Source organism: Thunnus albacares, chromosome 8 (genome assembly GCF_914725855.1).
Source record: "Thunnus albacares chromosome 8, fThuAlb1.1, whole genome shotgun sequence".
Classification (NCBI taxonomy): Eukaryota; Metazoa; Chordata; class Actinopteri; order Scombriformes; family Scombridae; genus Thunnus; species Thunnus albacares.
Window position 1 is genome coordinate 22,495,830 of NC_058113.1, and position 15,378 is coordinate 22,511,207.

The 15,378-nt window shown below is 41.6% G+C and overlaps 1 protein-coding gene across 8 annotated transcripts in view; it reads left to right on the forward strand.

Annotated features, from left to right (window-relative positions):
• erfl1 (Ets2 repressor factor like 1) overlaps positions 1-15,378 on the forward strand; it is a 94,755-nt gene that overhangs the window by 44,331 nt on the left and 35,046 nt on the right. For 6 of the 8 annotated variants that reach the window (XM_044358878.1, XM_044358873.1, XM_044358880.1 and 3 more), the window contains one exon: positions 12,220-12,394. The gene's annotated coding sequence lies outside the window, so the exon portion shown is untranslated. Of the gene's footprint in view, positions 1-8,106; positions 8,235-12,219; positions 12,395-15,378 lie in introns of all 8 variants that reach the window. The other 2 variants (XM_044358874.1, XM_044358877.1) reach the window with 2 other exon arrangements.

The following is a 15,378-nucleotide window of genomic DNA, read 5'->3' on the forward strand; positions in this document are numbered from 1 at the left end:
TTGATTTCAAGTTCATGTCACACAAGGTCAGAAACATCACTTGTTAAACTGAGATGGCTCTAGTAATTTTTTTTTCTTCTCATTTATAGATCAAATTCCGACATGCAGCACGATTTTACACCAGGAATGTGTCAGGAAATGAGGACTGTCGTCTCTGTCTTTGTTAGCTATGCAGTTACAGAAGACAAATGTCAGTCAGTGACGATGCAACAATGCTGCAGTTCTAAAAAAAAAAAGATACATATTTGCTTAATACAACTTTGATGCAATTAAATAAATAAGCAGAACAAATGATTTGCAAAATCCTGAGGATGCTAAATCTAAAATGTGAAAATGATCGTGTTTCCCACTAAGATATGACAAAATGAATATGGTGTTTTTGACTACATAGGTGCAGAACTGTGGTTGAGAATATGCATAAGGTGACAATAACTAACAACACAAAGATAAGTTTGCATCACAGGAGCTAATGTACATGTGAATTTTAACACCTCCAATTAAACATTTGGAGATGGATTGTAGTTTTGAGTCATATCCACAGTGTTTTGCCTAATGCCATTCAGATTTGAGTGACAGGAGATGTTCTTGTTTTTTTGGCATCGTTCATGAATAAATGCACTTCTTTAATACTAAAGATACTAATCTACAATTTGATACTTTCCATTTTTTTAGATGACTAATTGTAGAGAAACACAATTTTTTTATCAGTTTATATTTTTAGATTTTTTTTTATTAGATTTTGCACAAAATATGAAAAATTACATTAGATACGAAAAGTAAAAACCCATCCTGGTATTCAATCTGACTGATCTCATGGTCACACAGACAGTGTCAGTTAATACAGACCTACATAGCATTGAAATTCAGTCTTATTCATCTATAAGCAATTGAAATGTGGCAGCGTAGCCTTACTTAATACCCTGTAAACCTAAATATCTCCCCTTCATCAGGGGAGAATTTTCCTTTTGTCGACAAGGGAATGTTTGGATTTCCTGGGCTTGAAGAACCTGTACTCACATCTAATCCGTAACACTGATACCCAACATGGGGAGAGTGACCCTGCCTGAGACTTCTGAAGTCTGAATACCTCACTGGAGCTAGCGGGAAGATGTTTAGTTCCCACCGCAGCCTTGATATGTCTGCATGGCCCTTTCAATTCCACTGCAGTTTCTAAGTCTTCCTGAAAGAACTTTTCCTATTGACACTGATAATGTGTTAATCAATAGGGTAGTTTTGTGCTTATTCTAAACCACATTATATCCGAGCTCTCTGCATGAATCAGGGCTCTGCGAGGGCCCGCTGCAAGGGATCGTCCCTCCATTGATTAGGTATTAGCTGCGCTACCTCCGACGCCCAGCCACTTGTTTGCAAATGGCGCTCCATTTCGAAGGTATTCAAACAATCACTAAGCACGGGAGCCAATATTTATAGAGGCTTTAACAGGTTCATTATAGTCAGTGGGGATGGATCCACCGGGGGATGAAGCACTCATAAAGGGCCCAGCGGAGTTAGTCCCCATCCACTGAGCATTGACAGTACAGTCAATGGCTCCAATCATTCCTCATCGGCTTTATGGCCGCACAGACGTTTATAGCTGTTATGGGGTTAAAATAAAAGCATTAACGGATGCAGGGGCAGGGGCTCCATTCAGCGGGGTGCTGCATTTAATCAAGGGTCACCCTGTGTAAAGTCCATAATCCACTTGGTGACAGTTAGTGCCACCTGAGGGTTTTGGTTGAATACACACACTGTTGCATTGAGGGAGGCGATGGGTGAAATACATTTTATTTACTAAAACATGTAAAATGAGTAAATCCTGCCCACTGTCAATAACTGGTACTCACTTGAATAACACCGTTTCGGTGCAACTTTTTTTTTTCACAGTCAGAATTTTTGATCAGATGGGCTGTTAAATGAGACTTTCTAAATGTTGCAAGGAGTTGTAGTATTTACTATAGCCTACTATTATTAATATTTTACATGGTGAATCATGTAGTACTTTATTTATAAAATGATAGTACACTTTCAGACACAGAAACGTCATTTCACCTGCAGATTGCAGATCTCGTCTTGATGTGAAATGGTGTTCAGGTTATCTGTGCTGTTCCAAGTTTCCAGTCAAACTTCCATTTCATTTACATGCACCTTTGTTATTGCAGTAAATCATACATAAAATATTCAGCATTGCATTATAAAGGCATGACAGTATGATGACATCCAAGTGGTGCTGAAATGTAGCTTCTGCTTTCTGTATTCATCTTTTTATTCATGTTTATTTCCTTTTTCAATGTGTTGGCACAAATTTAAGCTTTAGAGCTGGTGTCCACTCATTTCGCCCTCCTTCCTCTTTCAAATCATCGTTATTCTCTCACACTCCCCACAGCGCTTCCTTCAGCCCTGCTGAGCTTCTGTTTGAATTGTGTCTCTTGCTAAAACTATCTATTTGTGTTCCTTTTTTTTCCCCCTGCTACCTTCTCCATATTCCGCTACACCCAAAGCAGCTTTCCTTTTAGACAGCGTGCCCCCTGTTTTGGAGTCACTGACCCCCCTCGGCTCTCTCCTTTCCCTACCCCGTCTCCCACTTAACCCCATATTTCACAGCTGAACTACGGCTAATTTCCCCCCAGTCCTCCGAACAACGCTCTCTATACTGCTGGAGCACGCTTAATTACCCACAATTAAAGCCAAACGCTAACGAGAAAATTGCTCTGTTATGAAACGACTTCAAAAGGACTAGAGTAAGTAGAATGGATTGGAGGAAAAGTTGGGTGGTAGCCTCGGGTGGCAGGGAAGAGCTTCTCTGCTGTGTTTTCCCCTCAAGCTGTCTCAGTGGAAGGCAGTAAGCAAAGACTCCACTGGCAACACCCAAAGCTGTAGACTACAATATTCAACAGCTAAACTCGAGTGTTGGTACTGAGAAAGCACAAGTATTCACTTTAGTAATGGAAGAGTGGATCTGTGAAAGCTTTGTTGTGAAAAAGGAAAAGACTTTGGTAGCCAGTTTGGTTTCTTTAATCGTAGCGATACAAGCTATACATCAGTCACATCATGTTTCATGACTACACAGAAATAATGGAGGTTCTTGTTTGCAGTGTGACCAATGGATTTTAAGCAGACTGCCTGCATTTTGTATGATATGAAATTATGATTACTGTATTCTCAGCTCTAATGCTTATTAAATTCCGTCTGTTGATTTAAAGCTGTAAACACTGTATGTGTCATGGGCTTTTGAAGTCTTAAATTAACAGATATTTTCCACAAAGACATATCTTACCTCCAGTTGATATATATTTACGACATATATGGCACATACCTTTACAAAACCCAAATGAGTTTCAAGGAACTATACAGTCAGCGTTTGAAAAACACGTTTTTACAACACAACACATCTAAACAGGGTTACTGTCTTATATTTGCTCTGCAATTTAATATTTTAAAGGGCTGATTCAACCAATCACAAAACATATTTACTTACATCTCATATCCAGCAACGCAGACGTTTTGTTAGCATGTGTTTTGAGATATCCGTCTGTGAGATTTTCTGCCTCCGCCTCAATACAATGGAGGTGAACCGAATTTCGACTGTGGTTCTCCCAGAATTGGAAAATGACATTTCAAAACAGTCAACAGCAACAGCTCTTTCTAGAAAGAAACTGTTTGTGTTACTCTGGATAATCAGACTGTTTTCATAGAGATTTTTTTCTTTGGTAAAAAGTGGTTCCAATCAAGACTGTTCACGGCGAGGTCAGTGGACTATCCTGAGCGATGTGCACACTGGCTGTGTTGCAAATCACTCCCTTGTTCAGTAGAGTTTACTCTATAGTGAGCAGTAAATTGAGATTTGGGATTATCAGCAGATAGTAGTTTACATGGGCACTACTTTTTTAATTCCAACGTAGGAATTTTTGCGTGCACACTAATTTGGACAATTTAAATAAATTGCCGGACAGTGTGAGAGTGATTTCAGACACAATTTATTGCTGTTAAATTTTCAAAATGTTGTTTTTTCAATGCTTTGAGTGCCACAAACAAAATTCCATTCACCTCAAACTATCTGCATTACTAGATACCACAGAACGCAAGTGAGAAAACGTATATTATTTTGTATTTGGATGAAGTAACCTTATATGTCATGTTTTAGCTTGCAACACAAACAAAAAATGCCTGCTCCGAGATGACTGGCAGAAAAAAAATGGCTGATTGGCGCCACCAGAACAAACCCTCCTACATTTAATGAGGTTACACCTTGATCATGAACACATTCCTGTAAAATAAAAGCATTATCTCATGACACCCTGCTGCAACAGTCTCACAGCAGCCGAGCTGAATTGAGACACCCAGATATTAAGAGTGTATCCGGCACAATATACCTGACCACGAACCCCATTCCCTGTCACCGAGGAATGAGCCGAGGCTTCCCCACCCCCCCTCGCCCCCACCCTCCCCATCTCCTCCAAACCTCCCAACCCAATCCAATCTACAGCCGGCAAAATGAAACAAATAAACACTAATTCGGATTATTTACGTCCAGTTTACACCACATGACGCAAGGTATGAGAGGGAGAAAAAAAGAGCTATATGGTTGGTGGATAATTGTAACAGTGGTAGTAATAAGTGCAGCGGCTACAGTGATAACAATTAGATTTGATTTCATTTGAGAATGCCTCCACAGCTGCTCCCCACTCACCCCCTTAACCCCCCCACCCACCCTCCCCCCCTCCTCCTCTCCCTCCCCTCGCTCCTCTCCCCCTAGATTAAAGTGGGTGTGTTAATTCCGTGGTGTAGCGATCGAACAGCTCTGGCAACAATGGGAAATGGGCTATTGATCAGAACAGCTCAGATTAAGACTAGGCAGTGGAGCTCTTTCTTGCTCTCTTTCCCCTCCTTTTCTCTCCATTTCCCACCTTCTTCTGCCTGTCTTCCTGTCTGTCCTGCTTGTGTCATCCTCCCCCCCATGCTCCTCTCTTGCGCCTCGCTTGTCTTTCACACCCACAAAGAAGACGAAAGCGAGTGTTTGCATGTATAAGAGAGTCTAACAGTCTATGAGGATTTCCTTGTCCTTCCTCCCTGTCCCTCCTCTCTTGCTCACACTACTTCCCTCTCCTAATTTCTGTGTTGACAAGAACCTCCTCTAATCTCCTCGTCTTTTCTTCTGAACAATAGAAAGCGTAATATTTTAGCTCTACCAAAATTAAAGGATGCATAAAAACCAGCAACGACTGTATAGTAACCTATAGCGGAAACATAATGCGTAGAATGTGCCTTTTAACAGTTCAGTCTGCTGCAATTGGACATCCATTCACATGAGATTTTATAACAATCAGTCACAGCGAGGCCCGTGTTGTGCCTCAATAAAAATCTGCCCTATCAAAACAGCTCACACACCAAAATTAGCTGTCATGATCAGGCAGTGGGACAGAACACATTGGATTTGCATTGAATAGACATAAAACATACCAAATGTGAGGAGACAGCAAATCCATACAGTGAAAAGTGAGCTAAGAATCCTCTGCTCTACTTATATTAATTAACTCAGTCAATGGGGATGTGATAGGTCAGTTATTCATCCTCTTCCAGCGCCTCCCCACTCTGTCACATATACCTCCCAGGTGTCAGAGGCTCAGACGCTCCAGCTGCCGAGCAGGGATCGGTAGGGAAAAACAGCCCGCGGTGGACGATAGAATGAGTCGGTCTGAGATCATTGGTTAGAGGTTACTGGCTTGTTTCAGTGTGTCTGCACCTGCTTTTGCCCTTTTGGATTTTAGAGGTGACATACACAAACTGCATGCATGCACACATGCCGACATGCACCGGCAGCACACACACACACACACACACACACACACACACACACACACACACACACACACACACACACACCAGTGGCCACATCAATATTGCCACGACCCTCAGGGGACACAGAGTATTGGCAAAGCTTTCATTTGCTGAGTGTGTGAGAGTGTCGGATATTCCCTATTCCTGACGTACAGTAAGAAAAAACACACACACACACAAATACACTCTGGGTGTAGCTTTGTGTAGCCCAAAAAATCAGGGCAAGGAGCTGAGAAAGGAGGGAGCCACTAGTGTCAGCTGGAGGGGTTAACAAGCAGTGATAGAAGGCTCAGATCAGCAGTAGACACTAGAGGGCGATAAAGAGGTGGATGGGTCATATCTGAGTGTGTGGTGATGTACAGCACCTATATGTGTGTGTGTGTCTGTGGCTGTGACCATGGACATGTTTTACCAATATCACTCAGCACATTCAACGTTTTAAACCCCTACACACACTTTTAAAATCTGAAATAGATGCAAACACATTAGGCGTGGTTGCAACAATCTATTCATAGGCTGATTTTATTTTTTTTCATGAATCAGTTAATCATTTGGTCAATAAAATGTTAGAAAATAGTGAACAGTGCCCATCACAATCTCCCAGATCGCAAGGTGACATCTTCATGTTGCTTGTTTTTTGTCCAACCGACAGCACAAAACCCCAAAACATTAAGTTTATATAAAACAGAAAAAAAGCAGCAAATCCTCACATTGGAGTGTTTTTTTTTTTTTTAATTAATGCCTTTTTGCTTTAAAAGTGATGCAAAATCAATCATCAAAATAGCTGCCAATTTTCTGTCAATCAAGTAATTGATTAACTGACTCATCCTTTCAGCTCTAATTTCACTCAGCCTGTTATCACCAGTCGAAATACTTCTTCCTACTTCCATCTTTAGCACTGAAACAAGAGATAACAAGAAATGATTACCTCCCATAGATACTTTTTTTACTTCCAACTTCTGCCCATTCTTGCTTTGACCCTCCGTAACTGTGGAGGTATGTCGCGTTGGCAGTACAAGAACTTGACCTTATTCTGCTGTCAGACTCATTATAAGTCAGAGAAGCTTCAACTAGACACCCAGCAGAGTCCACAGCATCCCGATCTTCCTTCTATTTCAGCCCTCTTTTTCCTTCCTTCGATCTTTTCACCTCCTCTTCCTCTCCTGTCCTCTCCCCTCCCTCTTCCTCTTCCTCTTCCTGTCCCTCTTCCTCTCCTCTCCTCTCCTTTCCTCTCCTGATTCCCTTGTCATAGACTCCGGCTCTCTGCACTCAAGTGAGTTCCATAGGTTTACCTAATTGATTATTAAGCTGCTGATTGGGGATCAATTAAATAATTAAAGTTTGTTAAGGGCAGGGTCGATCCACTGGCACAAGAGGTGGGTCACGCTGTCCTCTGCTCTGAGTGTTTGTGTGTAAGCAGACGGCTGATAGAAGTTGAGTGGAAGACAGATCATGTGTTTCATCATAATGTGGGTTTTACTGCAGGGACGGCGGGAAAAATGTTGACAGAAGCAGTGAGTTTCTTCTCGGTAGTCGACAAAAGCCAGACTGACAAGCGGGGCTCAACCTTTAGTAAGTGGTGTTTTAGGTTTTCTTTATTTTCACGGAAGAACAGGAACATATTGTTGTGTGTAGATATGGCTTTGCAGTGATTTCTGTTGTTTCAGACAAGGAATCTGGCTTTGGGTTTAGGTGAAGGTTTTGTGTCACAGAAAACCCTGTCAGGTACTATAAATCCCAGTTGCATCAGCACAGGCAGCTCCTTCAAGTGGCCGGTGTCATTGCATGTTTGGGTGTGGCGAGCGATTCAAGTTGAGCAACTTTTAGGGTCAACATGTTGATGAACACAGTGAGTCCCCAGTGGCCAGGAGGTGAGCCAGAGGGATGGAGGGGCTCCTCTTGTGGCGGCAAAGAGAGTGCTGAAAGAGAAAACACACACACCATCAGTACACTGCACACACTGTCTCTCTCTTTCTCTCTCTCTCTCTCAAACACACACACACACACAAACCTCATATATGAGACACAGGAGCGGAAACGGGTCGAATCCTACTTCAAATTCTCTTTCCTCTCGGCTTGTCGACCGGGGAAAACAAACCGTCCCGAGGCACAGCGAATGGGGATTTACTAATTAACTACTCACACACACACACACACACACACACACACACACACAGGAGAGAGAGACAGAAAGAGAGAGAGAGAGAAGATGCACACACCCTCTCCTCCCTCCTCCCCCCTCCCTCCCTCTGCTCTCCTCCCCGGGTTCAGGTTGGTAGTAGTGCTGCCTCTCCGGTCGCTGGCTCGGTGCGCCGTCAGAGTGAATGCGTGTGGATAGACTCGTCAGGCTTCAGCCGGTGAGAGCTTTAACAGCACTTCTTGACAATAAAAAACTGCAGGTATGTTGTTCTCTTTGTGCATTTTGCTACACATTATATTTATCTTTTTTTTTTTTTTTTTTTAAGAATTTGGCAATTAAATTGTTTTTTCGCGAAGAAAAAAGTTGTCATGGTTGCCCCCCTTTGAGTTTATTTTTTTTTTAAAACGCCATGATAGATTTGTGCTGGCTGTATTATTGTTTATAACTGTATTCATTTTGCTATTATTAGAACAATTGTTCTGCCTGTATTACTATCAGTTTGCAGTGTAACGTTGCAACAAAAAGTTGGACCGTGCGTAATTTACGCAGCCTCTTTTCGCTACTGTTATTTGGAAGCTTGGATTTTGTTTTTCAGCTTCTGTCTTCCTATGAAAGTTTACATGCCTACACTCGCATCTTTTGCAAGTGGTCAAACACAGCGCAGGAGCGTTGGTAAAAAATTTTTTTTTTTTTAAATTCGGATTCTCGCGTGCATGTGTGCAGGTGTGGAAGTCTCGGCTGTACAGAAGCACTTTGATGCGCTCAGCTGTCGGCGTTGGCCCGGATTAGCCTTTAAGTGTCTCTATTTGTTAAGGCGTCCAGCTCTCACCTCCACGCCGCCGTATCAATCAGTCAATTAAAGAGCCACTCACACACGGAGAGCTGCACGAGACCTCAGCCGGTGCATCTCTCTCTCTCTCTCTCTCTCTCTCTCTCTCTCTCTCTCCCTCTCTCTGTCTCTCTCTCTCTGGTCTGTGTGTGTGAGTGTGTGTATGTGTGTGTGTGTGTGTGTGTGTGTGTTTGTGACCCCGTTTAATTTGCCTACATAAAGGTTGTTAGAAGGAATGTATATGATATTTGAGGGCTCGGATGTATTTTTGTGTCTTTGTTGCTCGTGCTCTGTTCTCTCTCAGCTTCTCAGGGATGTGACTGCACGTGCTACTCTTTTTGTTTATTTTTATTTTCTTAATTGATTGGTTAATTAATTAATCACTGTTGTTTGTTTTCATTTCTCGGCTGAAAGTTGGAGTCATTTTGAAGTCCATCCACTTGCCTTGAAGAGTTTGAACTTCTGAAGAATTTTCCAAACCGCATACACACCTTTTGTTTGTTTGTGTTTTTTTGTTTGTTTGTTTGTTTGTTTTTTTGTGCACATTCCCAGTTCTACATCAAAACATATTCCAGGCCTATAACTCGTGGACTATGTGTGACCATCCGTCAGTGTGTTCACCCAAGGAAAATGGTCAAGTTTACCCTAACACGAGTGAAGCCGGTTATTTATGTGTTTTCAGACTCGCATGGGAGTTTGTTTCAGAAGTAGGCGCATCGATACAGCGCGGAGCAAAACTCGAAAAATAAATATTTGGAATAATCTTTATGTGGATTCGCTGGTCTCTCCTCAGATTTTTTTTTTCGTTTTAGGTGTTTACCCCCGTACAACTTTGATGCATATTTATGTGCGCCGTGGGTGCACTCCATCAATTATTTGTGCCAGTATATTTCCAGATAAACAGTGTTTGTAAATCAATACATTCATGTAACTATTGCAGATTAAGAGATCGATCAATGGATCCACCCTAACCCCAACCAATGTTGTTTTTTTTTCCTGGCGTCAATTATTCACATCTAACTTTGCGCAACACCAGCCTGCCTCAACAAAGTTTTGCAACGCATGTGCGTGCGTGAAGCGCGTGAGAGAAAAACAGAGGATTTACAAGTAAGGAAGGAAGCATCATGTTCATTTGTGTAATCAGAAAATGACAACAAATGAATTTTACCATATAACCTAAATCCTGCAATCAAATAATAATATTAATGATAATAATAATAATGATCATAGTAATAAAAATAATGAATCAATTTAGAATTAAACATTTTAATAGGTGCATGCAATAAATTAAATAATACATTATTTTTTAATTGCTGTGTTCCGGCGTCATTAAAAATCATTTTGACTTTTTTTTTTTTTTTTTGCAACTTTACAACACGCAGACCAGCTCACTCCCAGCTTCAGCCTCTCGTCTTCACACACTTGTATCCCACTTGTGTTTTCAGTGTGTGAAGTTACCTTCTCCAGTCTCCTCTTCTATGAGCTCAGGTCGTTTAATTGGATTATTTCCCTGGTTTTGTGCCGCTTCTCGCCGGCCGCCTCATCCGTCTCTTTGCTTGTCAATACTTGGCGGAAATATTTTCGACATTAAATGGCATTTGGGGAAATTTCTCCCCACGTCACTCAGCCCTCCCCTCTCTCACCCTTCACCTCTGCACGGCTGGCTTTGAACTTGTTAACCCGTCCAATTGTATTTGTTATAATATCAGCGCCTTATTGCTGCTGATGTTTATTCACCACAGACAGCTGGAAATTATACATATCAGTCTAGTCAGGGAGAGAACTTCTCCTCTGTTCCTCCATTTATTTACAGGCCTAACAATAATTATAATTATATTACTATTAAGAATAACAACAATATTAATATTATTGTTAATTATATAATAATACAGTAATAATATTGATAAGACCTGCTCACATATAACAAGCAGGATAAAGTGTATTTTCGTTTAAAACGATTGAACCAAATTCTTAACTTATTATTGTTATTATTACTATTATTATTATTACTATTATATCGAACGAATAATCTGCAATCAAGAGTTTATTTCTCAAAGCATCCTGTTTTGAACTTGAAACTCCACCTTCTCCACTTTAACTGCGATTATGTTATTAGTTATTATTGTTATAATAATCGTTTTATAATTTAATTTGCTCATATTAATAGATTTAATTTAATCTTTAATAAATAAGGAGCAAAAATACTAAATTACTGCTGTTCTCTCCGTAATTCACTCGTAATTAACTCGCCGTCACTTTCATAAGATAATATAGATATTGCTGTTTCTTTCTATTTAGGTACATTTTCAAATCATTTTCGTCCTCGTAAGAATTATTATTTTGTGTTAAATTCATAGTATTTTACTTTAGTTTTTTATGTCCTATATATGCTCAGAATCAAACTTACTTTCCGTGTGTGACGTGAATCTTTGGTGAGGAATTAAGATTTTAGATGTAACTTCCCTTCCTCATTTTTCTTATTCGTTATGTTTCCTTTTTTCTTTCCCCTTTCTTTTTTGGAAATAGACTATTGGCTTTCTTTTATTCATCAAGGCAGTCGACCTATGGGGGCTCTCACCTCTCATCATCTCCATCTCATTCGGAAAAGAAACTTCTGACAGGTGCGAGAGGCGCGTTTGATTTTTTTAAAATGCTCTCATCCTTAATGTGTTGTCATCTGGAAAGCTATTTCGTATGATCAAAGTGCGGCTAGTTAGTGCGGTCAATATCCTTTTCCAGCAAGCTTCTCATATATCGATAACAAGACAGCAGAGCCTTTCGCCGAGCTACATTCAGGGCCTCTGCATCCGCTCTGTGCGCCGATAAACCCGGAAACACCCCGTGCGTAAAAAGAGATACAACTTTATATATACATTTCAGAGGGATTTAACATAAATAAAGCAAAAATAATAAGCCATTCTAGGAATTTTGTAGGAATATTGTAGATACATCAATCCGAGGAGACGAATACATATCACAAACTGCGATAAAGTCATTCATAAATGAGTGCCAAAGATGCAGTATTTAGCTCCATATAGATTATCATAGCAGTATTATAGTGACTTTTCGTGTGCTGGTGGTCTCTCTTTCTCTCTCTCTCGCGCGCGCGCTCTCTCCGTTACTGTATGACAGTAAAGAGTAAATAAGGTGATTGATCTGTGGTCAATGGGGCACCAGTGACCAGGCTGCATCAGTGGTCCTGCGGGAAAACAACACAACACAAGCCCCCAGGATCGGCTCTATTCAGTTGGACCAAAGCGTCACCTGTCCCGTCCTGTAGTTTATTTCCTGTACTTTCATTTATTTTAATTATTGATTTGTATGACAAAATGGTTCACACAGACACGCAGTTCGGCTGGTGCGTAAAAATTATGGTTACATTTATTCTTTTTTTTTTTTTTTTTTTTTTTTTTAGTGACGCCTTTGTGCAGTGCGACAGCGGCACTTTCCGCTTCCCCCCCTACCCTCTCGACTCCTCCCTCCCGGGTCGGAACAAGCGCAGCGGCGAACAACTCCAGTCCAGTCCGAGAGACGGTGATCGGGCTTCGGCCTCAGGTGCATCTCTGAGGCGGGGCGACGCGGAGGTCCAGGTGGGTGAACTTCCTCCTCATCATCAAACCTTAAACCTCCCAGTATGTCAGCCTCCCACTGCTTTTCTTTTACATTTATTTGTCTTTTAAGACCATCTTCATTCATTGCAAAGGTTTTAAAAAAAATATATCAAGGAACAAGTCAATTAAGAGATGAGATTAAGGTGTTTCCCATGTGTAGATATTAAAAATTGACAACTGTCTTGTGTCTACAATTGTGGTGAAACTTTGATATTGGATTATTCATTTATACACTAAGTGCAGTATTTTCCATATAAGAGATATTACTGCACAATATAGAGTCAAATCTGACTTACTTAGTATCTCACTGGGCGACAAATTGTGAACAAAGGCATTTTGATTATGATATAGATTCAGTTTTGAACGTTTGGTCAGATTCTTTGAATTCGGGTTTAGTTTTTTTTGTTTCTTTTTAAAAAAAATCTTTCTTGCTTTTGAAAATGTGTCTGTGATGAAGCAGCGCAGGCATGTCAGTGAATAATTCAATAGCCTTTGGCCATCACAGATCACATGTAAGATTCTTCTCCAGCCAGCCAATGTCTGAACGCTTCCTCCGGCTCCTCTTCTCCGTCCTAATTCTTCCTGTCTGATATTAGCCCCTTGGCACACCTTAAAATTTGTGTTTCATTAGTCATTCTTCAACACTCATTACTGTTTGGTAGTAGACACACCTCTACCTGTTACACTCAGAGCCTATAGGGCAGTTGAAGGACTCCTCTGTATCTTTCCCACTATCTCCAAGCCTCAGTCCTCCTTCCCCCTCCCTCTTCTTCAAACCCCCCTCTCTCTCCCGTGGCCCTCATACCCCTGTCGTCTCTTGCTGCCACACCTGGTAACTACAAACTTGTACACAATAATAACAGCCAGATGTATCCATCTATCTCTCTATCTAGCCTGTCGGCAGTTAGTGGAGTGGCTGAGAGACTTGCAGGCGTGAAAGGTCAGTTAATCAATGGCACACAATTTGACAAATCCCAGCGACTCTTATCATCCTCACGGGCGTTTAGGGCAGAAAGGAGGACCACCGAGATAAATGCTTAATCCTAACTGCACTGTGAGACAGAGAGAGAGAGAGAGAGAGAGAGAGGACAGACAGAGGAGCACTGTGAAGCAGATGGGCATGCAGAGAGGTTGGGAGGTGTGTGTCTGTGTGTGTGTGTGTGTGTGGGGGGGGGGGGGGGGGGGGTTGCTTTGGTAGAGTTGGCAAGTGAAGTGAAGAGAGAAACGGGAGAAAGAAGGAGACATGGAAGAGGCTCAAAGCAAAACTGGAAGGTGAACAAATGTCCCTGCATTTGGAAATGACAAGATTCTCCTTTCTCTGTCACGATCAGACAAAACGGCGACTTTGTGGCTCTTAGATCATCAAATTCGCCTCAGGCTGGACAGGCCATGTACATGCCTTCCGGGCTGACATAGAAATCCTGGTTCACTCTCAGTTATGGCTCTGCTGCTGCATGTAAAGTTGAGAAAAACCAGAGGAAAACAGAGGTGTATGAGTGGTTGAATTCTCCTGTGGCATGTTAGCCAGCCTGCAGCAGTGTGCAACCAAGAGGAAAATGAGCTTTTGTCCACAAGGCTGGCCTCTTTTTTCCCTCAGTTTTTTGAACTGCAGGGGTTTGGAAGGTGGCACAATTTCTTTGCCCTTCTGCCCTTAACAAGGATCACCCGCCTCAGTGTAGCAGGACACCAGTTGTTTCGTATTGAACTGTAATGTACTTTTCATTTCTCGTCGCGGTTGTATTGGCATTAATCACATCAACGGTAATGATCAAATGGCATCACTGCCACCCAGACTGACATCTTGAACGTGTCTGTGTATGTGCACGCTCGCACCCGTGTGTTTTCACATGAGTGAGAGAGAGCTGCTTGAGCAATCACACAGAGAAGACGTTCATGTCCTTTATCTCCATCTCAATACAAGTTCAATGTAATTCGATTGAGATTAGTTGCACTGGCATGACAGCAGATCCCTACTATTGCCAAAGCACTTAGGAGGCAATGACAGGACCACATCGACGTGTGCTAACACATACACAACACTCAGTGACTGGCCAACCTTGCAAGGAGAGAAAGACACACACACACACACACACACAGAGAATGGAGAGATGGAAAGTCAAAGAGGCTTTGGCAAAATCTCAGGACGACGAAGTTAAAGGATGATAGAAAGTTGTCGAAAGAGCGCGAAAAGAGGAGGAGAAATATGATGAAGGAACCCGGATGATGAGCAGAGCCAAGGCACGACAGAGTGCGTCCTAAAAGATGAAAGAATGATTGACTCAGAGGGAGAGTGATGGAGAGAGAAGAGAAAGGAGGAGGGAGATGAATTGGAGAAATCAGGTGGGCTGTGGAAAGAGAGGGAGTCGAGGTGATAGAGAGTAAAGGCAAAAAGCGAAGCTGAAAGAGGAGGCGAAGGAAGGAGCGAGCAGGGAGGAAAGGGATGGACAGAAAAAGGGAGGACAAGAGATAAAGAGAGCAAGGGAGGGAGGGCAAGAGAGGATAAAATGTATATAAGAGTGATGTACGAGAAGAGGGGAGAGGAAGAGATTTACTAGAAGAGAGATTAAGTCAAGTTGTCCCCGGTCAGTCATTAATCCGATTTAAGAGCAATTAAGGTGAGACTGATTCCTTCCTAGAGAGAAAGAAATAGATGGAGAGGGTGAAGAGAGGGGTAGAAAAAGAGGAGACAGCGAGGGAGGGAAGAAAAGAGTGATTGAAAGAGAAAACTGGTCAAAGAGAACAGGTGTCTGAACTCTATAAATGGCAGCTAGTGGACATATTAAAAGCAATGCAAAATATTCAGAAATATAAACAGAAAACATACACACTGTAATTATTTTACACAGTTGTAGTATTTTACTACATGCGTGAAATATGACTTAAAATTAGACCAACCTCCATATAAAGTAGGTTTAAGGTCAAACAGTGTTTAGGTTGAGAGGTGAAAATGTTTTTTTCTGGTT